This window comes from Staurois parvus, unplaced genomic scaffold (genome assembly GCF_062004578.1).
Source record: "Staurois parvus isolate SC_StPar_1 unplaced genomic scaffold, SC_StPar_1.0 ptg000942l, whole genome shotgun sequence".
NCBI lineage: Eukaryota > Metazoa > Chordata > Amphibia > Anura > Ranidae > Staurois > Staurois parvus.
This window is the reverse complement of record NW_028318738.1, coordinates 296,396-324,262: the sequence shown is the minus strand read 5'-3', so window position 1 is coordinate 324,262 and position 27,867 is coordinate 296,396. Positions and strand designations below refer to the sequence as shown.

Sequence of the window (27,867 nt, the reverse complement as noted above, 5' to 3'; positions counted from 1 at the left end):
TACCGTCCTGACATTTGGGGGATATCTGTACCGTCCTGACATTTGGGGGATATTTGTACCGTCCTGACATTTGGGGGATATCTGTACCGTCCTGACATTGGGGGATATCTGTACCGTCCTGACATTTGGGGGATATCTGTACCGTCCTGACATTTGTGGTATATATGTACCGTCCTGATATTTGGGGGATATCTGTACCGTTCTAACATTTGGGGGATATCTGTACCGTCCTGACATTTGGGGGATATCTGTACCGTCCTGACATTTGGGGGATATCTGTACCGTCCTGACATTTGGGGGATATCTGTACCGTCCTGACATTTGGGGGATATCTGTACTGTTCTGACATTTTGGGGGGATATCTGTACCGTCCTGACATTTGGGGGATATCTGTACTGTCCTGACATTTGGGGGATATCTGTACTGTTCTGACATTTGGGGGATATCTGTACCGTCCTGACATTTGGGGGATATCTGTACTGTTCTGACATTTTGGGGGGATATCTGTACCGTTCTGACATTTTGGGGGGATATCTGTACCGTTCTGACATTTTGGGGGGATATCTGTACCGTCCTGACATTTGGGGGATATCTGTACCGTCCTGACATTTGGGGATATCTGTACTGTCCTGACATTTTGGGGGGATATCTGTACCGTCCTGACATTTTGGGGGGATATCTGTACCGTCCTGACATTTGGAGATATCTGTACCGTCCTGACATTTTGGGGGGATATCTGTACTGTCCTGACATTTGGCGGATATCTGTACCGTCCTGACATTTGGGGGATATCTGTACTGTCCTGTCATTTGTGGTATATATGTACTGTCCTAACATTAGGGGGATATCTGTACTGTCCTGTCATTTGTGGTATATATGTACTGTCCTGACATTTGGGGGATATCTGTACTGTCCTGACATTTGGGGGATATCTGTACTGTCCTGTCATTTGTGGGATATCTGTACTGTCCTGTCATTTGTGGTATATATGTACTGTCCTGACATTTGGGGGATATCTGTACTGTCCTGTCATTTGTGGTATATATGTACTGTCCTGACATTTGGGGGATATCTGTACTGTCCTGACATTTGGGGGATATCTGTACCGTCCTGACATTTGGGGGATACCTGTACCGTCCTGACATTTGGGGGATACCTGTACCGTCCTGACATTTGGGGGATACCTGTACTTTCCTGACATTTGGGGGATACCTGTACCGTCCTGACATTTGGGGGATACCTGTACCGTCCTGACATTTGGGGGATATCTGTACCGTCCTGACATTTGGGGGATATCTGTACTGTCCTGTCATTTGTGGTATATATGTACTGTCCTGACATTTGGGGGATATCTGTACTGTCCTGACATTTTAGGGGGATATCTGTACCGTCCCGACATTGGGGGATATCTGTACCGTCCCGACATTTGGGGGATATCTGTACCGTCCCGACATTTGGGGGATATCTGTACCGTCCCGACATTTGGGGGATATCTGTACCGTCCCGACATTTGGGGGATATCTGTACCGTCCCGACATTTGGGGGATATCTGTACCGTCCCGACATTTGGGGGATATCTGTACCGTCCCGACATTTGGGGGATATCTGTACCGTCCTGACATTTGGGGGATATCTGTACCGTCCTGACATTTGGGGGATATCTGTACCATCCTGACATTTGGGGGATATCTGTACCATCCTGACATTTGGGGGATATCTGTACTTTCCTGACATTTGGGGGATATCTGTACTGTTCTGATATTTGGGGGATATCTGTACTGTTCTGACATTCTTGGACCTCAAGAAAATAGATTGGCTGTCAGTATTTCAGGATTGATCAATTTTCAGATATCTCCCATAGTTTGTGAACTCTATAACTTCCCTACAGACTAAATCATAAATAATAATTTGGGTTATTTTCACCAAAGACATGTAGCAGAATACACCTCGGCCTAAATGTATAAAGAAAAATTATTTATTTGCAAACTTTTATAACAGAAACAAAGAAACATTTTTTTTTTTTAATTTTCAGTCTTTTTTTGTTAATTTAGCAAAAAATAAAAACCCCAGGGGTGATTAAATAGCACCAAAAGAAATTTCTAGTTGTGTGAAGAAAATTATAAAATTTTAGTTTGGGTACAATGTTGTATGACCGCGCAATTGTCATTCAAAGTGTGAGAGCGCTGAAACCTGAAAACTGGCCTGGTCAGGAAGGGGGTAATGTGCCTGGTATGGAAGGGGTTAAGAAGCTCCGGGTAGTTCTGGTTATTAAGGATACGTGTGAATGTGGTAAAACTTTGAGATTGGAAATAATATTTGGCCTTGCTCCACATTCTGTCAATCAGTGCTAGAGTGGGGAACTGTGCTAGGGCTTTGAACTCACCTGCTTCCAGGCATTCCACTAAATGATCTGTGGACACAATCCCTAGAAGAAGTGAACTGACCGGGTCTGGGTGTGGATTGTCCTGCCAGGCTGGAAAGTGTTGTAACTGGGCCACAATATAATAAAGAGAAGGATTGGGAACCTCGGGGCCTCCCATATCTGTAGCCTCCTGTAGAGTTTCTAGTTCAATCCGAGGCGTGGCATCCACCAGATTAAGGAGCCAAACACCATATCAAATCTTCTAAAGATCCGTATAGGAATCCAAACAGGGACGTTGTGCAGAATATAAAGTCATTGAGGGGCCCAGATCATTCTGATTAAGTTACACCTCCCTACCACGGATCGAGGGAGTTTAGTCCAGCTAGTTGTTTTCTGTTGAAATGTTTTAATGAATGGATGTCAGTTTAGATCTGTATATTTCGATAGAGTGGGGTGAATGATAATACCCAGATATATAAAGGAGGCCACTATTTCAATCTGCGCAGCTTCAGGTGGTATGGGATGTGTAAGGGTGTCCAGTGGGAGAAGGGTGGACTTATCCCAATTTATTGAGAAGCCGGAGAAGGAGCCAAATGTCATTAGGTGTGTCAATGAGGCAAATGTATCACCCAAAAACAGAAGGGTGTCATCGTCATAGAATGCTACTTTCTCCATCTGCTCTCCTCTACAAAAACCATAAACCCGGACCCTCTCCAATGGCAGCCACCAGAGGTTCTATCACTATAGCGAATAACAGCGGGGAGAGAGGACAGCCCTGCCGTGTCCCTCTGCCTAGTGTGAATGAGATGGACAGGGCATTGTTAACCCGAATGCGGGCCGACGGGGCACGATAGAATCATTGAATCCACGAAATGAAAGTGTCCCCCAGGGTTACATTTCACAAGGACTTGCCAAAGGTATCTCCATTCTACACAGCCAAACACCTTAGGAGCGTCGGGAGACAAAATCGCCATCACCCATATTATCAGAAGGGATTTGAAGGTTAAGATAAAGCCTATGACTATTGATTGCTGTAGATCTGAATGAAACCCGACTGATCCGGGTGAATAAGCGTAGAGATAACCCTAGTCAGTCTGGTCACCAGTACTTCAGTAATAATTATGAGGTCTGAGCTCAATAGCGATATGGGCCGGTAGGATTCTGCTAAGGTTGGGTCCCTCCCCGCCTTCAAGTACGACTATTATTGCCTCATACATGGGGAGGGAGTTCTGTTCCAATGCCACCTGGAGTATTTTAAGTAGTTCAGGCAGAAGTATTCCCCCAATTATTTGTAAATTTCCATCAGCAGCCCATCTACACCGGGAGCCTTGGAATTGGGGTATGAAGCTCCAGCCATCTGCAAGTCTTCAGGAGTGAGTGGTGCATTAAGCTTTTGCCTTTGTTGAATAGTAAGTTGAGGAAGTGTTAAAAACTCCCACATACTAGAGTCGTCAGAAGACACTTTGGGAGAGTAGAGCGTTTCATGAAAAGATCTAAAGCCTTGTAAGATGGAGGGGGTATCTGTGACCAATTGAGTCGAACACAGTTTTGAAGAAGAGATATGACAAGATGGTCACTGAGTTTTGCAATGATTGCGAGAATATGACCCGTCTTTTCCCCCTCCTCAAGGTTTGAGAAGAAAAAAATGTTTATTTTCAGCATGCTGAAGTTGGACAGTGCGCAGAAACTGTTGTGCTGCAAGCACCCCCTCTCTGTATCAGGGTTGGTATTGCTAAGATAGGCTTGTTCTGCCTTAGTTACAGATTGGCCGGCCTCAACCTGCCACTGTCTGAAGTTAGTCTTCATTCTGGAAATGTCTTTGATACACATGCCTCTAATATATGCTTTCAAAGCATCCCAAACAATCATAGGAGATGTTGAATGTCTGTATCCAAGTAGAAAGCCCTGTAATTGTTTATGTTTTAAGTCAGTGAAGAGAGTTATCCAGAATGGATTGAGCTTCCCCAATGTAAATGTAGAGGACCTTTTCAGGGACAAGGATACATGCATTGGGGAATGATCAGATAGGCTCCTGGCTAAAGAGGTCACCTGAGGTGTATATGGTAGAATCAGATCGGAACCCAATGCCAAATCTATATGGGATAGCGAGGAGTGACATTAAATTTGAGCATCTAGTGGGTGGAGGGATTGCCATAAGTCCCGGAGTCCAATTTCCTTCATATGGCGTTCAAAAGGAGTGATTTGTCTAGGGCCAAGTGGGGATAATTTTTTAAGAGATCTAAGGAAGTATCCAAAACTGTGTTAATGTCCCCCATTACCAATAATGGTGTTTGTGGATGGGTGGCTATAAATTGAAACAGACATCTCACCGTCTCCATATGAAATGGTGGAGGTACATACATATTTGCAAGAACACATAAATGAGAGTCCCAATTGTATAACAGAAATATATAACGACCCAACGGATCTATTTTGGATGAGATAACCATGAAAGGTACTCCTCTGACAACCTGTCAGGAATGGACTTGCCAGTAACGGTGGGACTCACCTGCCTTGTGGGCTGCAGTACCAGGGCTGGCCAGCGGGTGCTCTCAGCAATCAGAGACTCAACCCTGCAGCCAGCCAAACACCTGAAGCTGATTATGCAGGTGTATTTAAGGGATGGCCAGACCTGCAGTTTGGGCCTTGGTGTGTTTTTCCATGGCCCCCTGTATCCTGTGTTCCTGTTCCTGCCTCTGCCTGACTTGTTGCCGACCCGGTCTGATCCTGACCTCTGCTGACTTCTCCTGTTTTGATCCCTGGCTTGTGACCCTGACCATTCTCTCCGCCTGCTCCTCCTGTACCTACCTGCCCGATAGTTATCGACCCGGCCTGCCTGATTACGTTGTGCTCTATATGTGTATGTACCTGTGTATCTGTATCAGTTTAGGTTTGGGTTTGTTTCACCTTGTTGTATGTATTTGTGTTAGCTTGGGGTTTGGTGCACTGCGTTTATGTTTGTATTGTTAGTCTTTAATAAATTATATTGTTTATAACTTATCTGAAGCCTGCGTTTCCCTGCGTCAGTTCACATACCTCTGGTCACACCCTGGAGCCCTGACATTACACCAAGGCCAATCCTGACCAGAAGTGGCTGCACAGGGAAGCCATCTTGGCTTGTTGCTGGGAAGGATGGATCTTGATGAGGTTGTGTATTTATCTCTGCTAGTGTTTGATGACAGAGAGTATGCTTATCAGACTCTGAAGGAGTATCCCCGGGATCAACTGCTAGAATGTATACGGATCGCTCATGTTCTAGTAGATCAGGGCACAGAATTCTCTGAGGTGCAGCCATTGATTCAGGTTTGTGCTGAGTTGGCTTCATCTGGTGCCCCTGAAAGCAGGAATGACTTTTTGCCGCCATTTAGTGCCGACCAGGTAGAGTCCCTGGTATGGTTATTAGAGGATGATGTGGATTACTTTCTGGAGCGTTATTCTGCATGTTCACCACAGGTATTAAGGGATTGTATAAACGCAGTGCAGTCTTTGACCAGACAGGCTTTGTGTAAACTGAGCTTTGTTCAACCCATACTGCAGACATGGTCAGACTTGTTGCACCCAGCCTCAGTCAGCTTGCAACATCATTCCTCTGCTCAAGGCACTCTTCCTGCATCCCCGACAGCACCCCCAGTGACGGCCCAGTATACTCTGCTAACTACCACATATCAGTCCTCTGCTCCCACTCGCTGCACCTATCCTGCCTTTAACCCTGTAAAGAAGTCCTCTGTAGCAACTGCTCCCTCCTCTGTTCCATCCTCCAGCTCTTCTCTGTCTTCAGCTGCTCCATCCGTTTACAAACCTGCGCTTATAGTGCTCCGGTAACTAAAACCAGAAAAAAGCGAAAATTCTTCCCAACCAATACCATCCTGCCAGTATCCAAACCGGTGAGCCTGCCGTCTGAGAACCTGCCTTCCGTGGTTCAGCCTGGTGCCTCAGCACCCGCACTTCAGCCTGATGTCTGTACCCAGCCTGATGTCTGTACCCAGCCTGATGAACTGATCCAGCCTGATGAACTGATCCAGCCTGATGAACTGATCCAGCCTGATGAACTGATCCAGCCTGATGATCCTATCACGCCTGATGACCCAGTGCCCGCTGTCATGCCTGGTGACCCGATGCCCGCTGTCGAGCCAGACGATCCAATGCCTGATGACCCAGTGCCCGCTGTCGATCCAGATGATCCGGTACCTGATGACCCGGTGCCCGCTGTCATCCTTAGTGACCCGATGCCCGCTGTCGAGCCAGACGATCCAATGCCTGATGACCCAGTGCCCGCTGTCATGCCTGGTGACGCGGTGCCCACTGTCGAGCCAGACGATCCAATGCCTGATGACCCGGTGCGGGCTGTCGATCCAGTACCTGATGACCCAGTGCCCGCTGTCATGCCTGGTGACTCGATGCCCGCTGTCGAGCCAGACGATCCAACGCCAGATGACCCGGTGCCCGCTGTCGATCCAGACGATCCGGTACCTGATGACCCGGTGCACGCTGTCATCCTTAGTGACCCGATGCCCGCTGTCGAGCCAGACGATCCAATGCCTGATGACCCAGTGCCCGCTGTCATGCCTGGTGACCCGATGCCCGCTGTCAAGCCAGACAATCCAATGCCTGATGACCCAGTGCCCGCTGTCATGCCTGGTGACCCGATGCCCGCTGTCGAGCCAGACGATCCAATGCCTGATGACCCAGTGCCCGCTGTCATGCCAGGTGACCCGATGCCCGCTGTCGAGCCAGACGATCCAGCGCCAGATGACCCGGTGCCTGCTGTCGAGCCAGACGATCCGGTACCTGATGACCCGGTGCCCGCTGTCGTGCCTGGTGACTCGGTGCCCACTGCCTTGACAGATGACGCGGTGCCCGCTGTCGAGCCAAATGACCTGATGCCTGGTGACCTGATGCCCGCTGTCAAGCCAGACGATCCAATGTCTGACCCAGTGCCCGCGGTCATGCCAGTTGACTCGGAACCCACTGCCTTGCCAGATGACGCGGTGCCCGCTGGCGAGCCAAATGACCTGATGCCTGGTGACCCGATGCCCGTTTTCATGCCTGATGACCCGATGCCTGCCGCCCCTCCTGGGGGCCCGGCGCCCGCCGCTCCGCCTTGGGGCCCGGCGCCCGTCGCTCCACCTGGGGGCCCAACACTCCACCTGGGGGCCCGGCGCCCGTTGCTCCGCCTGGGGGCCCTGCCGCTCCTCCTGGGGGCCCGGTGCCTGCCGCTCTGCCTGAGGGCCCAGCGCCCGCTGCTCTGCCTGGGGGCCTGGCCCCCGCCGCTCCGCCTGGGGGCCCAATGCCCGTCGTTCTGCCCGGGGGCCTGGTGCCTGCCGCCCCTCCCGGGGGCCCGGTGCCCGCCGCTCCGCCAGAGGGCCCGGCGCCCGCCGCTCCGCCTGAAGGCCCGGCGCCCGCCGCTCCGCCTGAGGGCCCGGCGCTCGTCGCTCCGCCTGAGGGCCCGGCGCTCGTCGCTCCGCCTGAGGGCCCGGCGCTCGTCGCTCTGCTCGAGGGCCCGGCGCCCCGCCTCGGGACCTGGCGTCCGCCGCTCCGCCTGGGGGCCCGGCGCCCCGCCTGGGGGCCCAATGCCTGCTGCTCCGCCTGGTGGCCCGGTGCCTGCTGCTCCGCCTGGTGATCCGGTGTCCAACCCAATGTGCCTCTGCCCGGAGTCCAGCCCCATGTGCCTCTGCCCGGAGTCCAGCCCCATGTGCCTCTGCCCGGAGTCCAGCCCCATGTGCCTCTGCCCGGAGTCCAGCCCCATGTGCCTCTGCCCGGAGTCCAGCCCCATGTGCCTCTGCCCGGAGTCCAGCCCCATGTGCCTCTGCCCGGAGTCCAGCCCCATGTGCCTCTGCCCGGAGTCCAGCCCCATGTGCCTCTGCCCGGAGTCCAGCCCCATGTGCCTCTGCCCGGAGTCCAGCCCCATGTGCCTCTGCCCGGAGTCCAGCCCCATGTGCCTCTGCCCGGAGTCCAGCCCCATGTGCCTCTGCCCGGAGTCCAGCCCCATGTGCCTCTGCCCGGAGTCCAGCCCCATGTGCCTCTGCCCGGAGTCCTGCCCGATGTGCCGCTGCCCGGAGTCCAGCCCGATGAGCCGCTGCCCGGAGTCCAGCCCGATGTGCCGCTGCCCGGAGTCCAGCCCGATGTGCCGCTGCCCGGAGTCCAGCCCGATGTGCCGCTGCCCGGAGTCCAGCCCGATGTGCCAGTCTTTGATATCCCGCCAGTTACCAGACCCGGGTGGTGGAACATTTTGCCCAGCTAGGACTGTTTGGAGCATCCTGAGGCCGCTCCTTGAGGGGGGGGGTACTGCCAGGAATGGACTTGCCAGTAACGGTGGGACTCACCTGCCTTGTGGGCTGCAGTACCAGGGCTGGCCAGCGGGTGCTCTCAGCAATCAGAGACTCAACCCTGCAGTCAGCCAAACACCTGAAGCTCATTACAGGTGTATTTAAGGGATGGCCAGACCTGCAGTCTGTGCCTTGGTGTGTGTTTTTCCATGGGCCCCTGTATCTTGTAACCTGCGTTCCTGGTCCTGCCTCTGCCTGACTTGTTGCTGACCCGGTCTGATCCTGACCTCTGCTGACTTCTCCTGTTTTGATCCCTGGCTTGTGACCCTGACCATTCTCTCCGCCTGCTCCTCCTGTACCTACCTGCCCGATAGTTATCGACCCGTCCTGCCTGACTACGTTGTGCTCTATATGTGTATGTACCTGTGTATCTGTATCAGTTTTTAGGTTTGGGTTTGATTCATCTTGTTGTATGTATTTGTGTTAGCTTGGGGTTTGGTGCACTGCATTTATGTTTGTATTGTTAGTCTTTAACCACTTCCTGTCCGGACACTTTTACCCCCTTCCTGTCCAGGCCAATTTTCAGCTTTCGGCGCTCTCACATTGTGAATGACAATTACTCAGGCATACAACACTGTATCTAAATGAAATTATTATCATTTTTTTCAAACAAATAAAGCTTTAATTTGGTGGTATTTAATCATCACTGGGGTTTTTATTTTTTGCTAGAAAAATGAAAAAAGACTGAAAATTTTTAAAAAAAACATGTTTTTCTTAGTATTTGATACTAAATTTTGCAAATAAATATACTTTCTTCATAAATTTAGGCCAAAATCCATTGTGCTACATTTTGTTGGTAGACATAACCCAAATCAGTGTGTATTATTTAGTCTTTGTGAAAGTTATAGAGTCCACAGACCACGGTATATATATTTGATATATTTGAAAATGTATCAATCCTGATGCACGGACTACCTATATAATTTCTTGGGGCCCTAAAATGCCAGGACAGTACAAATACCCCCCCAAACAACCCCTTTTTGGAAAGTAGACAGTCTGAGGTATTTAATGAGAGGCATGGGGAGTTTTTTGAAGTTGTCATTTTTTGCCAATTTTTTAAGGAAACGATGAAAGTAAAAAAAATTCTTTTTTTTTTCCCACAAAGTTGTCATTTAACAAGTTCTTTCTCTCACACGGCATAGGCATACTTGCAATTACACCCCAAAACACATTCTGCTACTCATCCTGAGTATGGCGATACCACATGTGTAAAACTTTTTCACAGCCTAACCACATAGAAGGGCCCCACATCCAATAAGCACCCTTAGGCGTTCTAGGGGCAAAAATTACACATCTAATTTCTTGACTGTCTATCACAGTTTTGGAGGTCCTGGGGCATCAGGGCAATGGAATTATCCACAAAATGACCCCATTTTGGAAAGCAAACACCCCAAGGTATGTTTTAAGAGGCATGCAGAGTCTTCTGAAGACTTCATTTTTTGCCACAGGTTTTTGGAAAATGCGAAAAGAAAATGAAAATGTATTTTTTTCTACACAAAGTTGTCAATCTATGAGATATTTCTAATACACTGCATAGGCATACTTAAAATTACACCCCAAAACACATTCTCTAACTCTTCCTGAATATGGTGATACCAAATGTGTGAGACTTTTTCACAGTCTGGCCACATAGAGGGGTTCCACATCCAATAAGCACCTGTTAGCGTTCTAAGGGCAAAGATCGCACATCTAATTTCTTAACTACCTATTGCTGTTTTGGAGGTCCTGGAGCATCAGGGCAATGGAATTATTCACAAAAAGACCCCATTTTGGAAAGCAAACACCCCAAGGTATGTTTTAAGTTCTCCGTCACTCTCATCTGTCATACTCAGAATTTGAAATGCCTCCTCGCTTGTATATGATCTTTTGGCCATATTTTTGACACTGATCAGGACCCACTGGTATGGCAGTGATCAGGATGGTGTTGCAGTGAGGGACAGATATCTGGCTGCAGTTGGTTCACACTAGTCACTGTTGGGCAAAAATCAGAGATACAGTGAGGTGGCAGGCAATGTTTTGTGAGTGTGTGTAAACTCTGTGCAAAGGCTGAAAATTACTCACAGTTAGCTGTACTGGATCTCTCTCCTCACAGACGATGGCAGTGAACAGGATCCACTGGTGTGGCAGAGATCAGGGACACTTTATGAACAGGGACACTGTAAGGTGATCAGGGACACTGATTGGGCCACTGTATGGTGATCAGGGCCACTGCTGGGCCACTGCGGTGATCAGGGACACTGCTGGGCCACTTGTGTGGCGATCAGGGACACTGTGGCGATCAGGGACACTGCTGGACCACTTGTGCGGCGACCATGGACACTGCTGGGCCACTGCGATGATCAGGACACTGCTGGGCCACTTGTGTGGCGATCAGAAACACTGCTGGGCAACTGCGGTGATCAGGGACACTGCTGGACCACTTGTCCGGCGATCAGGGACACTGCTGGCCACTTGTGTGGTGATTAGGGACACTGCTGGGCCACTTGTGTGGTAATCTGGGCCACTGCGGCAATCAGGGACACTGCGGTGATCAGGGACACTGCTGGACCACTTGTGCAGCAATCGGGGACACTGCGGTGATCAGGGACACTGCTGGACCACTTCTGCGGCGATCAGGGACACTGCTGGGCCACTGCGATGATCAGGACACTGCTGGGCCACTTGTGTGGCAATCAGAAACACTGCTGGACTACTGTGGTGATCAGGGACACTTCGGTGATCAGGGGCACTGCTGGACCACTTATCCGGCGATCAGGGACACTGCTGGGCCACTTGTGTGGTGATCAGGAACACTGCTGGGCCAATGTGGGGATCAGGGACACTGCTGGGCCACTTGTGTGGTGATCAGGAACACTGCTGGGCCAATGCGGTGATCAGGGACACTGCTGGGCCACTTGTGTGGTGGTCAGGGACACTGCTGGGCCACTGCGGCAATCAGGGCCACTGCGGCGATCAGGGACACTGCTGGACCACTTGTGCGGCAATCAGGGACACTGCGGTGATCAGGGACACTGCTGGGCCACTGTGGTGATCAGGGACACTGCTGGACCACTTGTGCGGCAATCGGGGACAATGCTGGGTTACTTGTGCGGCGATCAGGGACACTGCTGGGCCACTTGTGTGGCGATCAGGGACACTGCTGGGCCACTGCGGCAATCAGGGACACTGCGGCAATCAGGGACACTGCTGGACCACTTGTGCGGCAATCAGGGACACTGTGGCGATCAGGAACACTGCTGGACCACTTGTGCGGCAATCAGGGACACTGCGGTGATCAGGGACACTGCTGGGCCACTGCGGCGATCAGGGACACTGCTGGACCACTTGTGCGGCAATCAGGGACACTGCGGTGATCAGGGACACTGCTGGGCCACTGCGGCAATCAGGGACACTTCTGGGCCACTTGTGTGGCAATCAGGGACACTGCTTGGCCACTTGTGTGGCGATCAGGGACACTGCTTGGCCACTGCGGCGATACTGCTGGGCCACTTGTGTGACGATCAGGGACACTGCTTGGCCACTGCGGCGATCAGGGATACTGTGACGATCAGGGACACTGTGGCGATCAGGAACACTGCTGGGCCACTATGTGGTGATCAGGGACACTGACAATCAGGGACACTGCTGGGCCACTTGTTGGGCAATCAGGGCCACTTGGGGCAATCAGGGCCACTTGTGGGGGCAATCAGGGCCACTTGTGGGGGCGATCAGGGCCACTTGTGGGGGCGATCAGGGACACTTGTGGGGGCGATCAGGGACACTTGTGGGGGCGATCAGGGACACTTGTGGGGGCGATCAGGGACACTTGTGGGGCGATCAGGGACACTTTAGGGGTGATCAGGGACACTTTAGGGGCGATCAGGGACACTTTAGGGGCGATCAGGTGTCACTGAGGTGGAGGGCAGTTAGCTACAACCCTCTTCTTCGCTGTTTCTCCTCTCACAGACAACTCCGTGAGAGGAGAAGGAGGCGGAAGCAGCACCATGCGGCTTTTGTTTACACTTAAGCTGTGTCCTTATTGGACACAGCTGATCACATGGTATGGGACCGATTTCATTGGTCCCATATCATGTCACGTAATCCACCGTGTCCGTCGGACTCGGCGATCATCGGGCTCGCGGGTGCGAGCTCTAGGAGCCGCGCACGAGCCTCAGATACAAGGTGCCATTTAGAGACGGCAACCCGCTCCTGTAGGTGTCCCGTCCTGCCGTTTATAAACAGCGGCCGGACGGGAAGTGGTTAATAAATTGTCTTATTGTTTATACTAAATCTGAAGCCTGCGTTTCCCTGCGTCAGTTCACATACCTCTGGTCATTCCCGGAGCCCTGACATTACCATTATACTCATGCCCCTAGAGTACTGAGAGTGTGCAGCATGGAACTGAAGGGAAAACTTAGAGCGTTTCAAAAGATGAAGAGTATCCAAAGTCATGTGAGTCTCCTGAAGGCATACAATGGAAGGGTCTTGATGGCTGAGGAATATTGAGACAGCCGTTCTCTTCTTTGGTCATGCAGGCCACAGACATTCCAAGAAAGGACAATATCCTTTTGATTACTCATTGTTATGAAGGAGGTTATGAAGACTAGGAGTGTGATTCCTCAGGAGTAGTGTTCCATGTCCCAAGGAAGTGTTTGGCAGGATATCGTCAGCATGAGAAGGCTTTGCAGAGGCCTGAGGGAGCTGCCACCCCCTCTATCACTCATCGCCATCTGCCCAACACAAGAAGTACTGCACTTCCTTATTTACTCCATGATTTAATCATAAAGAACAGTGGAGCTGAGCCCCACCAGAGGTCAGAGAGTGAAGAAACAACCAGAACTGTCTTTTATAGGAGGGACAGTGATAAGGGGATTATAGGACGAGGGTCCCCATCCCCTCTATCACTCATCACCATCTTCCCAACACAAGAAGTACTGCACTTCCTTATTTACTCCATGATTTAGTCATGAAGAACAGTGGGGCTGAGCCCCACCAGAGGTATTGTAGCCCCACCTGGCAAGTATTGTTTTTAATCTTTATCCCTGCTGAGGGCAAGCCGCAGGGCTCTCCTTTCAGGTGCCAGCCTCTGCCACCCCGTGTGTGTGATCCTCTCCTGTACCTACTATGCTTCCCCGGCTCTGCTTGCCCATCTGTGGACCTGGTTCAGTGGGTCCCGGAGGGTAGAGGGGATGGAGGAGATGTTCACTCCCTTCTTGTCCTGACCCAGAAGTGACTTTATGACAGATTTCCCGACCATCGAGGATGGCAAAGAATATAATGCGGTGCGATGTGCTCTACATTACATCCAATGGAGTACAGGGGAGACATTGGGGGTCTTTTAGACCCTGGATGTCTCAATAAAGAGAACCTCTCATCAAAAGTCATCACATAGATGACTTTGTCCCCTTAAGTAAAATGTTTTTCTTTAATTGTAAAGAATTAACGTTACACCTAAGTACATAACTCCTCCCCTTAAAAAATTTTAAGGCACCCCCACATATATGCATGGCAAAAGGTATCCAACATGTCAACTTAAGGTCTGACATGTTGGATATCTACAGTATTTACTCGCTGCAACCTCGTCTTTTATATTTTTACAAATAAATGGGTTATTTATTGCTTTTTTGTGCCCTGAAATTAACTTAAGTGTATCCTCCTTCGCACTCACACAATACACTCAATCCTCCACCCACATCGATGGGAACACCCTGGTCCTCGTCTTCTCCCACCTCTGTACCCTCAACCAGTTCACTAACACCCCCTTCCCTCTCTCCGACCACCACCTCCTCACGTTCTCCGTCTCCCCTTCCCCCAACTCCCCCCCAAAAGCGCCAAACCATCACCAGCCGCAACCTGAACCCGGCCCCCCTCCACTTGGCTGCCGACCACCTACACGACAGCATCCTTCCACTGTCATGTCCTGACCTAGCCACCACCACGTACAAAGACTCTCTGTCAGCTGCCCTAGACTCTCTGGCACCCCTTACCACACGCAACATCAAACCTAGACTGCTTCAACCATGGCAGAACGACAGCACTAAATGCCTCAAACATCGCCGTCACGCGCTGGAGAGACTATGGCGCAAAACCAGGTCCCCTCATGCATTCTCCCTCTACAAATCTGCCTTCCTCACTTACACCTCCTCCCTCCACGCCGCCAAGCAGGCCTACTTTGTAAACCTGATCAACACCCTCTCCTCCTGCCCTCGCCGACTCTTCTCCACCTTCAACTCCCTGCTCTCCCCCCCCCCCTCCACTCAGTACCTCACTCACCGCCCACGAGATTGCCACCCATTTCCACAACAAGATTGACTCAATCCGTAAGGACATTGTCAACTCGCAATCTACCTCCCCACCTAGCCTCCCCCCTATCACCCCCTCTTCTCTCCCCTCCCCTGACCTCGCAACCACACTGCCCCCCACCACACCCAAGGCCCCGCTTACCGTAACCCCCCCAGCACTGTACTCCTTCAGCCCTGCTACCACTGAGGAAGTCACCAGGGTCTTCTCAGAAGCCCGCCTCACTACCTGCCCCCTGGATCCTATCCCCTCTCAACTCCTCCGGTCACCCCCCTCTTCCCTCATCCGCTCCCTCACCCATATCTTCAATCTCTCCCTCACTACTGGCACATTACCCTCCCCCCTAAAGCATGTGCACATCACCCCCATACTCAAAAAGCCCTCCCTGGACCCCACTGACCCAAACAACCTCAGACCCATCTCCCTGTTGCCACTCACTTCCAAGCTCCTTGAGCGCCTAATCTACGATCACCTAAGCGCCTACCTAACTCACAACAACCTCCTTGATCCACTACAGTCCGGCTTCCGTCCCCTGCACTCCACCGAAACCGCCCTCCTCAAAATCACTAACGACCTACTAACCGCCAAAGCCAAAGGCGACTACTCTGTCCTCCTCCTCCTGGACCTCTCCGCGGCCTTCGACACAGTTGACCACCCCCTCCTCCTTAATAAACTACTCTCCCTTGGCATCAGAGACACCGCTCTCTCCTGGTTCTCCTCTTACCTATCCCGACGCTCCTTCAGCGTTTCCTACAACAGTGCCACCTCCCCCTCCCTCCCCCTCTCTGTTGGGGTCCCCCAAAACTCTGTCCTTGGACCCCTTCTATTCTCCATCTACACCTCCTCCCTTGGCAAACTCATACACTCACACGGCTTAAACTACCACCTCCACGCTGATGACACTCAAATTTACCTCTCAACCCCCCCACCTCACCCCCACATTCTCTGCCCGCATCAATCACCTCCTAAATGACATCTCAGACTGGATGTCGCTCCATTTCCTCAAGATTAACCTCTCCAGAACCGAGCTTCTCGTCTTCCCCCCTGCCCTCACCCCCCCCATCCTATCCATCATCACCAACAACACCACCATCAATCCCACCCCGCAAGCCAAAGTCCTTGGCGTCATTCTGGACTCAAACCTTTCCTTCCAACCTCATGTCAAATCACTTACAAACATATGCAGGCTCCACCGCCGCAACATCGCCAAAATACGCTCCTTCCTTACCCCAGACACCACCAAACTACTCGTACACTCCCTCATCATCTCACGCCTTGACTACTGCAACTCCCTCCTCACCGGCCTACCCCAGTGCAGGCTCTCCCCGCTTCAGACCATCCTGAACTCAGCGGCTAGACCAGGGGTGGGCAAACTTTTTGACTTGAAGGCCGCAATGGGTTCATATATTGGACCCGGGGGACGGACCAAGAGTAGATGAATGATGTGTATGTGTCATCCATAGTAAGTATAGTAATATTCCCCCATAGTAAGCATAGTAATTCATCCCCCATAGTAATTCATCCCCCATATAGTAATTCATCCCCCCTATAGTAATTCATCCCCCAGAGTAATTCACCCTCCATAGTAATTCATCCCCCATATAGTAATTCATCCCCCCTATAGTAATTCATTCCCCATATTATTTCATCCCCCATATAGTAATTCATCCCCCCTATAGTCATTCATCCCCCATATTAATTCATCCCCCATATAGTAATTCATCCCCCATATAGTAATTCATCCCCCATATAGTAATTCATCCCCCATATAGTAATTCATCCCCCATATAGTAATTCATCCCCCATATAGAAATTCATCCCCCATATAGTAATTCATTCCCCATATTATTTTATCCCCCTTAGTATTTCATCCCCCATAGTACTATTCCCCCCCAAGTAGTAAGCCAAGTCCCCCCTGTGTCAATTCACTTACCTTTGCTCCGCGCGTTCCTCTCGCCGTGTTCCCTCACCTCACCACCCGCTCCACCTCTGCCACCCCCCTCTGCCTCTCCCTCCACTGGCTCCCAGTTGCCCAACGCATCAAATTCAAACTACTCACTCTGACCTACAAAGCCATTCACAACACTGCCCCTAACTACCTAACCAACCTGATTCCCAGGTACCACCCTACCCGTACCCTTCGCTCTTCACAGGACCTCCTTCTGTCTTGCCCCCTGGTCTCCTCCTCCCACACACCAAACAAGAGATCCCTGTGCTCAAATCCATACAGCTAGTGCATGCATTTATCCATCAGGTGCTAAAGGGGTGTAACCACATTAACTCTAGAAATTCTGAAATATATACCAGTGTGCAGAGGGTCCTTCAGAATTCCTCCCACACACGTCTGCAAGACTTCTCCAGGTCCTCCCCCATCCTCTGGAACTCACTACCCCAATCCATCAGACTGTCACCTTCCCTCTTCACCTTCAGGCGCTCTCTGAAAACCCACCTCTTCAGGGAAGCCTACCCCACCCTCACCTAACAGCCGTTCTTCATTCCTCCTACCACTCCATCCCCCACAGCCACTTCCTCCTGTACCACTACCCCCTCCCTCCTAGATTGTAAGCTCCTAAGAGTAGGGCCCTCTTACCCCTCGTGTGCTGTTTGTAGTTGCTGTAATGTTTCATGTATTGCCCCCCCCTCTATTGTACAGCGCTGAGCAAACCCTTTGGCGCTATATAAACTCCATATAATAATAATAATAATAATTTATTACTGAAATTTGGCATTTCCTAGACTTTGTAATAATATTTTGACATAAAAATTAGAACTGACACTATTTTATTCTCTAAAGTCTCTACTTTCAGAAAATCGATATTTTGGGGGTTTTGTGTCATCTTCAGGATAAAGTGATTTTTTAAATGTGCAAAAATGCCAAAATGGCTCTGGGAGTGAAAGGGAGAAAGGATAAGCCGGACACTCCCCTTTCCTGAGGAGCAGCCAATCGGTTCTCATTACACTGCAAGGTCTCTCCCCTCCCTGCTAGTCCCCGGGTGCGGTGCTGGAGACAGGCGGGGGAGGGGAGGAGGAGATAAACAATGTTACACATATTACACATTTAAGTTGCTATAAAGCTCCTTTCATTGCTTAAACCCCCAACATTCCTAAAAGAGCCTCAGATTTATATACATTTGTTGTAAATAGGAAATAACATCTTATTACCTCCTCTGCTGCCACTTCCACCACCGTCTCCTCTTTACTTCTTCCCGCCTCACCTCTCTTCTGGAACTTCCTGTCTGTACCTGACATCACTTCCTGTCTGTGCCTGACATCACTTCCTGTCTGTATTCCATAGAGACTTCCTGTGTGAGTATAGGTGAGATCCCCACCTTGTGGAGTTCAGAGGAACTGCAGCCCCGAGATCCATCCCATAATCCCCCTTCCTGTATAATATGTACCTTACAGGGATACTACGGGAGATGAAACATTACTGAATAAAGGAAGAAGAAATAAATGTAACTCTTATGTAACCAACTGTTCAACAAACATCTCTTATTACATATAGAAAAGTCTTACAAACACAGAACACAAAATACAAATGTATAGCTAATGAGAGCGATCCCGCCAAACCTGATCCTTCTGGGGGGGACAATGCAAAAATATATATCAATCCACTCATAATGACATCATCTTCTGGGAGTGTCTGCACAGCCATCCATTTCATACACATTTCATTGTCTCAGCAGATCTCCTGCAGCCTATTAGCGCCCATTTCCCTTTCTATGTCTCGGCAGATCTCCTGCAGCCTATTAGCACCCATTTACCTCTCTATGTCTCAGCAGATCTCCTGCAGCCTATTAGCACCCATTTCCCTTTCTATGTCTCAGCAGATCTCCTGCAGCCTATTAGCTCCCATTTCCTGTCTATGTCTCAGCAGATCTCCTGCAGCCTATTATCACCCATTTCCCTTTCTATGTCTCAGCGGATCTCCTGCAGCCTATTAGCACCCATTTCCCTCTCTATGTCTCAGCGGATCTCCTGCAGCCTATTAGCTCCCATTTCCCTCTCTATGTCTCAGCGGATCTCCTGCAGCCTATTAGCACCCATTTCCCTCTCTATATCTCAGCAGATCTCTTGCAGCCTATTAGCACCCATTTCCCTCTCTATATCTCAGCAGATCTCCTGCAGCCTATTAGCACCCATTTCCCTCTCTATGTCTCAGCGGATCTCCTGCAGCCTATTAGCACCCATTTCCCTCTCTATGTCACACATTACAACAAGCAGTCACAAAGGTAAATGTAAAATAAAAGCAGAGAGGGAGAGAAGGCTGATAAAGCAGCTCATCGATGAGAGGTACATAAGAACATACAATGTCAATACAAAACAGTGACATGGCCATCAATCACAAACGATCGGAGCAGACAGATCGGTGTCATAGGTGTCCCGTGGGTCCTGAACTGCCTCCAGCACAGGGACAGTAGCAGGGTGTAAAGCAGGTAGGTACTCCAACTTTCTCATTTCTGCTCTGACCTTCATCAGTGCCGGTAACATGGGGGACATAGAAGACAGCCAATGCATGGGAATGGTTCTCCTGGCTGCCCTCATGTAGGTGGAAAGTTTCCTCGCACATTTAGAGAGACCCGAAAAGGTAGACCCAACAGAAAGTAAATGGGCTCAAAAGGGACAGGAGCCCACAGAAGTAACCACAATGGGGTAAGGACCTCCTCCAAAAGGGTGCAATGGACCGGCAATCCCAAAAAATGTAGAAAAGAGTGTCAGTTTCCATCCCACAACACCAGCAAACAGAAGAAACATTCAGGTTATGATCATGGAGAACCTCAGGGGTCCGATACCAAAACATCGAGGTCTTAGAAGGATTTTCTGTATACATTACACACACAGAAGATTTAGAAGAGGCCTCCCAAATCCTACTCCATTGATCCAACCCAATATCACATTGAAGGAAACGGGACCATTTACACATATAAAGGGGAGAACCAATAGAAAAAGGGCGACATCTACAAGCAATGTATACGTAGCGGAAATGATGTCCCGGTGGTGTGGGCCTTGGATGCAGATATGATCTAAAGGGGTAGGCTGTTCAAGAGTCAGAGAAGAGGCTTTGGAGGCAAAAATGTGTTGTATCTGTAGATAAACAAAATACTGATGGGGTAGAATGCGAGCAGCTTTTTGAATGTCAGGGAAGGATTTAAGGTTGTGAATTACGGGATTTGTCACGACCCGCGGTCGCCGCCACCAACAGGCGACAATCGCACAGCCGCAACTAACAGTAATACGTCACGCCCACGGCGTCAGACCCCAGACCTTCTCACCAAACTCGTGACCAAAGGGCCGGCCGATCCAAAACCGCGGTGTGACGCGCGTAACAAGGCCACACCCAGCTGCACCCTACACAGCGATTGCCCAGCTAATGGACTACAATCGGTGCCTGCAGCCTGAATGCGCTTGTTACTGGGTCAGGTTAGTTACGCAACTAACCCTCTACTGCCACCACCACTTTTGTCGGAGACTGGGAAACTCCCGTTATCAAATATACACTATAATGATTGAAATATTGGTCTATATAGCACGGCCCGCGGACCTGCTATACAGAGATATACAAACAGTAGCGTCTCTTCAAAGGCAGGGATTCGTGAATTGCAAGTAAGCGCTTAGAAACAGTTTAACACTTTCAGAAAGAAAGATTTATTACTAAAAGCGTTGGATGCAAAATAAATATGTACAAAGAGATATCACAAAAATATATATATGTATACAAAGACACAGCAAACATAGAATAGCGGGAAAATACAGGATAAGTTACTTGCCTTGCCTGGTTTTAGCAAATTCAAGTTGTGAGCAGAAAGCTTCTTTGATCTCCCCTTGTTACGATGTTGCTGGGAGATCCCTGTGTGTGAGTGTCAGAGTTTTTCTAACTCACTTAAAAGTCTTCAAGGGTCCCTCTCAGGGGAAGGGGGGCTCTGACTACCCATTTTGGGAGTGGTCATTGGGGAACTCTACACTAAATTACTAGCTCATATCCCGTGATATGAACCATACAGTTGACCTGAGGACTGTGCACTTATTCTGGTTGGTTTGATAATGAGTGGGCTTACATAGTTTTGGGTGATAAAAATGACACCTCATTCAGACTGGATGGCTCCACTTCTCATGTCTTCCTGGTTGTCCCCCACACCATCTGCCAGGAGATAACCTTTGACTCACAGGAATGCAGGGGGGATGTGAGGAGTGATTTGAGAAATGCCTCAGATAAACAGATAGAACACGAAAACGAGGGTTGAGGGGGAACTCCGCTCCAATTCTGATGAGCAAGTTTGCCACAGGATTGACCAAATGTTGCAATTGGAATAGATTAACCTTAGCCCAAGGAGGGACTCGACCAATGGCCAGACCATCTGGGAGACTTGGATTAAAAATGATGTTGGTCAAGGGGGAACACTTAGAGCCTAGGATGAATCTAACCCTACACCTCCTCCATACAGACAACATAAACTGCATGGGTCCTAATATGAGAGGAGAGGTAGTGCGGGCTGTGACAAAATAAGTCCCCCTCATTCCCTCTTTACACCAAGTCACGGCCAGATGTGCACGCCTCTGTTAGCTAGTCACTGTGGCCGAGTGCATGTGGGTGGGATCTGTGACAGCCTCTGATGACTCCTCTGTCATCCAATAAAGCTGATGGACCTCAGATGTCTTCCTTGTCCTACGATGAAGCTGATGGACCTCTGATGTCTCCCCAGTCCTCTGATGAAGTTGATGGACCTCTGATGACTCCCCTGTCCTCCAATAAAGCTGATGGAACTCTGATGTCTCCCTTGTCCTACGATGAAGCTGATGGACCTCTGATGTCTCCCCTGTCCTCTGATGAAGCTGATAGACCTCTGATTTCTCCTCTGTCCTCTGATAAAGCTAATGGACCTCCGATGTCTCCCCTGTCTCCAATGAGGCTGATGGACCTCTGATGTCTCCCCTGTCCTCTGATGAAGCTGATAGACCTTTGATTTCTCCTCTGTCCTCTGATGAAGCTAATGGACCTCTGATGTCTCCCATCTCCAATGAGGCTGATGGACCTCTGATGTGTGCCTATCCTCTGATGAAGCTGATGGACCTCTGATGACTCCCCTGTCCTCCAATAAAGCTGATGTAACTCTGATGTCTCCCCTGTCCTCCAATAAAGCTGATGGAACTCTGATGTCTCCCTTGTCCTATGATGAAGCTGATGGACCTCTGATGTCTCCCCTGTCCTCTGATGAAGCTGATAGACCTCTGATTTCTCCTCTGTCCTCTGATAAAGCTAATGGACCTCTGATGTCTCCCCTGTCTCCAATGAGGCTGATGGACCTCTGATGTCTCCCCTGTCCTCTGATGAAGCTGATAGACCTTTGATTTCTCCTCTGTCCTCTGATGAAGCTAATGGACCTCTGATGTCTCCCATCTCCAATGAGGCTGATGGACCTCTGATGTGTGTCTATCCTCTGATGAAGCTGATGGACCTCTGATGACTCCCCTGTCCTCTGATAAAGCTGATGGACCTCTGATGTCTCCCCTGTCCTCTGATAAAGCTGATGGACCTCTGATGACTCCCCTGTCCTCTGATGAAGCTGATGGACCTCTGATGACTCCCCTGTCCTCTGATAAAGCTGATGGACCTCTGATGTCTCCCCTGTCCTCTGATGAAGCTGATGGACCTCTGATGACTCCCCTGTCCTCTGATAAAGCTGATGGACCTCTGATGACTCCCCTGTCCTCTGATAAAGCTGATGGACCTCTGATGACTCCCCTGTCCTCTGATGAAGCTGATAGACCTCTGATGACTCCCCTGTCCTCTGATAAAGCTGATGGACCTCTGATGACTCCCCTGTCCTCTGATAAAGCTGATGGACCTCTGATGTCTCCCTTGTTCTACAATGAAGCTGATGGACATTTTGATATCTCCCCTGTTCTCAGATGAAGCTGATTGACCTATAATGTCTCTCCTGTCATCTGATGAAGCTGATGGACCTCTGATGTCTCCCTTGTTCTACAATGAAGCTGATGGACATTTTGATCTCTCCCCATTCTCAGATGAAGCTGATGGACTTCTGATGTCTCTCCTGTCATCTGATGAATCTGATGGACCTCTGATGACTCCCCTGTCATCTGATGAAGCTGATGGACCTCTGACATCTCCCCATCCTCTGATATCCACCAGTCAATGTTAACTGAAGGAAGGGGGATCCAGGAGTGAACATTCACTGAAGGAAGGTGATATCCATGAACGAATGCTCACTCCAGGAGGGAGAAATCCAGGAGTGAATGTTCACCATGGGAAGTGGAAATCCAGGAGTAAATGTTCAATGAAAGGAAGGGGGGATCCAGGACAGAATGTTCACTAATCTCCCACCCCTCTAACTGGCATCACCCCGTGTCAATCCTAGGTGTGCTAATGGGCCCATGGCATAGGTGTGTGGGGGGACCTACCTTTACCAGGGTTTGTGGGGAAAACCCCCATTGCTGGGATATGCAGGGGGACCTACCATTACTTATGTGTATGGAGGAATCCACCATAACCTGGGTGTGTGCGGGAGGGCTCACCATTACCAGGGTGTGTGCGCGGGGGGGGCACCATTGCTGGGGTGTGTGGGGGAAAACACCATTACAATGGAGTTCGGGGGAGCCAACCATTACTGGGGTATATGGGGGACCCACCATTTGTCAATAAGATAACACCGTGTTATCATTAGTTCATTTTTAAGTGGAGTTCCCCTTCATCTTCATACTTCTCCTAATGCTGGATGAGGGTCTGGTATGGATATTAAAGGGGAACCCCACACCTATTTAGTTTTGAAGCAGAGTTTTCCTTTATATTGTTAGACCTCACAGTTGAGCTGAACTTTTACTGCCCCCTATATCTGCAGAGGCAGTGGGCAGCATCTACACATATCCCAGTAGTGATGGTTGTCTTCGCAGTCACAGCAGGAATTATCCCCAAGATGTCACTTTTGATGGGTGTATCTCCTGCTGAATGTGACCCATTGAAGTGAATGAGGCTGTTCTTTGACCCCTCAACAAGTACAGGCAATGCATGTGACTCACAAACTGCACCAAAAACACAAGGCAGGTGCATTTTTGATGTGGTTTGCCATGTTTTCCATTGATTTCAATGGGGAGGTGCGTTTTTTGTGTGGCTTTTTTTTACCACACCAAACCTGCACTAAAAATGTGACAAGTAGGACTTTGAAAAATGCAGCGGCCCCGCATCGGCTGAGTGTAAAAAGGAATCTGGGAGGGAAACGTAATTTGTTGGCAATTTAAAACTCTTCTCTAGATCTGTAAATGTCAGCGACGTGCGATGATTGACACCCCCTTACCCAGATAATGGGGACTTGTAATCTGACAAATTCACACAGGAATTGTTCATTGCTGAAGGAACCCCGAGAAAACTTTGGAGGACCCCTGGCTGAGGAAGGCTGGACTAGGCAGTCATATATTTCTGTCCCCCTTGGTGGGAGTGGAGGTGACCCCTCTATAAGTGTAGTGATCCCCCAAAGGGGGTAAGTTTGTTCACTCCACCACTCTGCCTCCCAACCCCAAGAACTGTCTCAGCCCCAACTGACACCCCTGACAATAGTGAAGTACAAGGACCAATGAAAAGCACACACGGTATAATAAACACAGAGATCAGCTTTACTGTAAGACCTCTATGGGAAGTAATAAACATGAACAACAGGTATACGTTCGGTGAATCCAGAGAACAGCAAATCCTGAGACCGGAAGCAATATAACTCACTTTTACACTCAGGCTGCTTTCAGGGGATTCCAACCGTGAATAACCCCAAGAGCAGAGGAAACACTTACATGGCGCCCTCAATGTGGGTCTAAACCCCTTTACATAAACTCAGCTCTATGATGTCCAAGCAGGAGGAGAGCAGAAGGATGACTCTGTGGTGTCAGACTTCTCCCTTCTAACCCCCGACACCACAAGCCCAATAGGCAAACACTGCGCCCAACTGATGCTTCATAGCTACTTTCCAGGGTAGAGCTATTCCCTCCCACACCATGCAATATAGAGGCCTGAATACGCATGCGCGTGCCCGTATGGCACCAGTAACTTCAGTCTCTTGGTAACAGGATGAATGTTGGGGTCTTCAGCGAGACACTTTCATTGGTGCACTTACACTCCTATGGTAAAGTATCATTGTAATCCCGTGGCAGGATTTGTATAGCAAAGCAAACACTGTGTCTGTATAGCAGGACCATCTACACAACCCAGTGCCTGGTGAGTATGGGAGAAGTGTCATGTCTCTGTGTGCCGTGTTCCTGTCATCTGCCAGGGGGCAAAATCCCTCTCACCAGATCCTGGGACTAAGGCCCAAACCATGGTCCTGGAAATGACCGGCTCCTGTGGTCACCTCACGATGAGCCCTTCACACTGTCGGTGTAGGCACTGTACTGTAGGCCACATCTCTCAGGTTGGATGTTCCCTGACTGATGCAGATACCTAAACATGGAGTGAACTGACCCTGAGCACTTCTCTGCCAGGTCCAGACTGTCTCCTGCCACATGCAGACTGCCTCCCCTCAGGAAAAACAAGATGGAGTCCTTCACTCTGCTCTCACTAAGCATGCTGGTCTCTGTAGTTCCATCCCTCATATCAGCCTATCAGGCCATTTCTGTTCAGGACTGCATATTCCACAATGCTTTGCAGCTGCACCTCCTGCTTGAGAAAGTCCCTGTCATTGGCTCCTTTAATACCTCTTCTGATTGGCTCTCTCTGTATTACAGTCTGAGAGGAGAAGGGAGGGGCTGAAATCCCTGACTGCCTTGTGTGTATCCAGTGCAAGTGTCAGAATTCAAAGGAGATGCCAGTCAGCAGGTTACAGCAGTCACAGATAGGAGTCATTTCCTCCCCTACACAAGGATCTACAGTCCATACACACCCAGCACAAGGCCGGGGCCACACTACCAGATGGTTCAGTTCCTCTGAGCGCCACAAGGTGGGGATCTCACTTCTACCCAGACAGGAAGTGATGTCAGACATAGACAGGAAGTAATGTCAGGTACAGACAGGAAGTAGAGAGGAGACGTGACTGGAAGTGGCAGCAGAGGAGGTAATTATTATTATTATTATACAGTATTTATAAAGCGCCAGTAGTTCGCTCAGCGCTGTACATTACAAAGGGGGAAAGAACATGTGACAGAACAACAACAATACAATGCAAAACATGAGGGGATTGAGGGCCCTGCTCCTTGGAGCTTACAATCTAGATGTTATGTTGTATTTACACCCAGTAACCCCCCCGTCATGTCCATCCTCTTCCTCCATAGTCACGTCCGTCCTCTTCCTCCATAGTCACGTCCGTCCTCTTCCTCCATAGTCATGTCCATCCTCTTCCTCCATAGTCACGTCTGTCCTCTTCCTCCATAGTCACTGTGACGTCTTTTATCTCCAGCAGATGATGATACACACATATATAGTGTGGGAACCCAGATTAACCCCTTCAGGGGCAGAACATTCCCCCACTTCCGGGGCCGGAACATTCTCATCATTGTGGAGCTGTGTCACCTTTCCCACCAATCACTTTCTTACCTCATCAGTCTATATCAAAGGATTATACCACTTTTATTAATGGTGGGGGATGGAAAACCCTATGACATCACACTGACCTCACAGCTCCTCCCAATGTCCCTCCATCTGGAGTCAGAGAATCCTATGACATCACACTGACCTCACAGCTCCTCCTCCCAATGTCCCTCCATCCGGAGTCAGGGAATCCTGTGACATCACACTGACCTCACAGCTCCTCCTCCCAATGTCCCTCCATCCGGAGTCAGGGAATCCTGTGACATCACACTGACCTCACAGCTCCTCCCCCCAATGTCCCTCCATCCGGAGTCAGAGAATCCTGTGACATCACACTGACCCCACAGCTCCTCCCCCCAATGTCCCTCCATCCAGAGTCAGGGAATCCTGTGACATCACACTGACCCCACAGCTCCTCCTCCCAATGTCCCCCCATCCAGAGTCAGAATCCTGTGACATCACACTGACCCCACAGCTCCTCCTCCCAATGTCCCCCCATCCAGAGTCAGGGTATCCTATGACATCACACTGACCCCACAGCTCCTCCTCCCAATGTCCCTCCATCCAGAGTCAGAGAATCCTATGACATCACACTGACCTCACAACTCCTCCCCCCAATGTCCCTCCATCTGGCTTTTTTCTGATGCTCTTAGGATGTGGGGCCCCTTGGTATCCTCACATGTAAAGTGGGACTGTTGGTCCTGCGTTGTATGTAATGACATCAGAATGCTGCAACAAGCCTATACCCTGCGTAGTGTGGGGGTCCTGTGGGGGGAAATTATACCTCAGCCTGAAGTGGGGCTATAATAAATGGAGACCTGAATGGAGAGGTGAGGAGGATTCTGGGAATATCATTTGATGTGACTATTTGTGTTCAGATGTAGAGTTTTCCTCCTGTGAAGTCTGGAGATCATATGACATCACATTGCCTCCACCTCCCTCCCTGATAGAAGAGAGAAAGAAGAAGAAGATTCTAGAAGTCACCAGAGAGATCACTGAGCTGCTGACAGGAGAGGTGAGCGGTGCCGGGAATTCTGGGACATTCTCCAGTAACAGACAAGGGATGTGTCTGGATGGTGACTGTATCATTGTGTGTGTCAGGTTCCTATAAGGTGTCAGGGTGTCACTGTCTATTTCTCCATGGAGGAGTGGGAGTATTTAGAAGGACACAAGGATCTCTACAAGGACGTCATGATGGACAATCAGCCGCCCCTCACATCACCGGGTAAGAGGAGACTTTATTGTAAAGGAGAGAGCAGTACGGAGGATCCACCTAGATCCCCCATCATCTGATAAACACATAGAAACAATGGATTCAGTCAGTGTGTGTGTTTCCTACAGATGGATCCAGTCATGGGAACCCACCAGAGAGATGT

The 27,867-nt window shown here is 49.9% G+C and overlaps 1 protein-coding gene across 1 annotated transcript in view; it reads right to left on the bottom strand.

Annotated features, from left to right (window-relative positions):
* Positions 1–18,194, bottom strand: part of LOC149441818 (uncharacterized) — a 55,952-nt gene extending 37,758 nt beyond the window's left edge. Inside the window, exon 1 of the mRNA XM_089656844.1 lies at positions 18,130–18,194. The gene's annotated coding sequence lies outside the window, so the exon portion shown is untranslated. The remainder of the gene's footprint in view (positions 1–18,129) is intronic.
* Between the last annotated feature and the right edge of the window lie 9,673 nt (positions 18,195–27,867).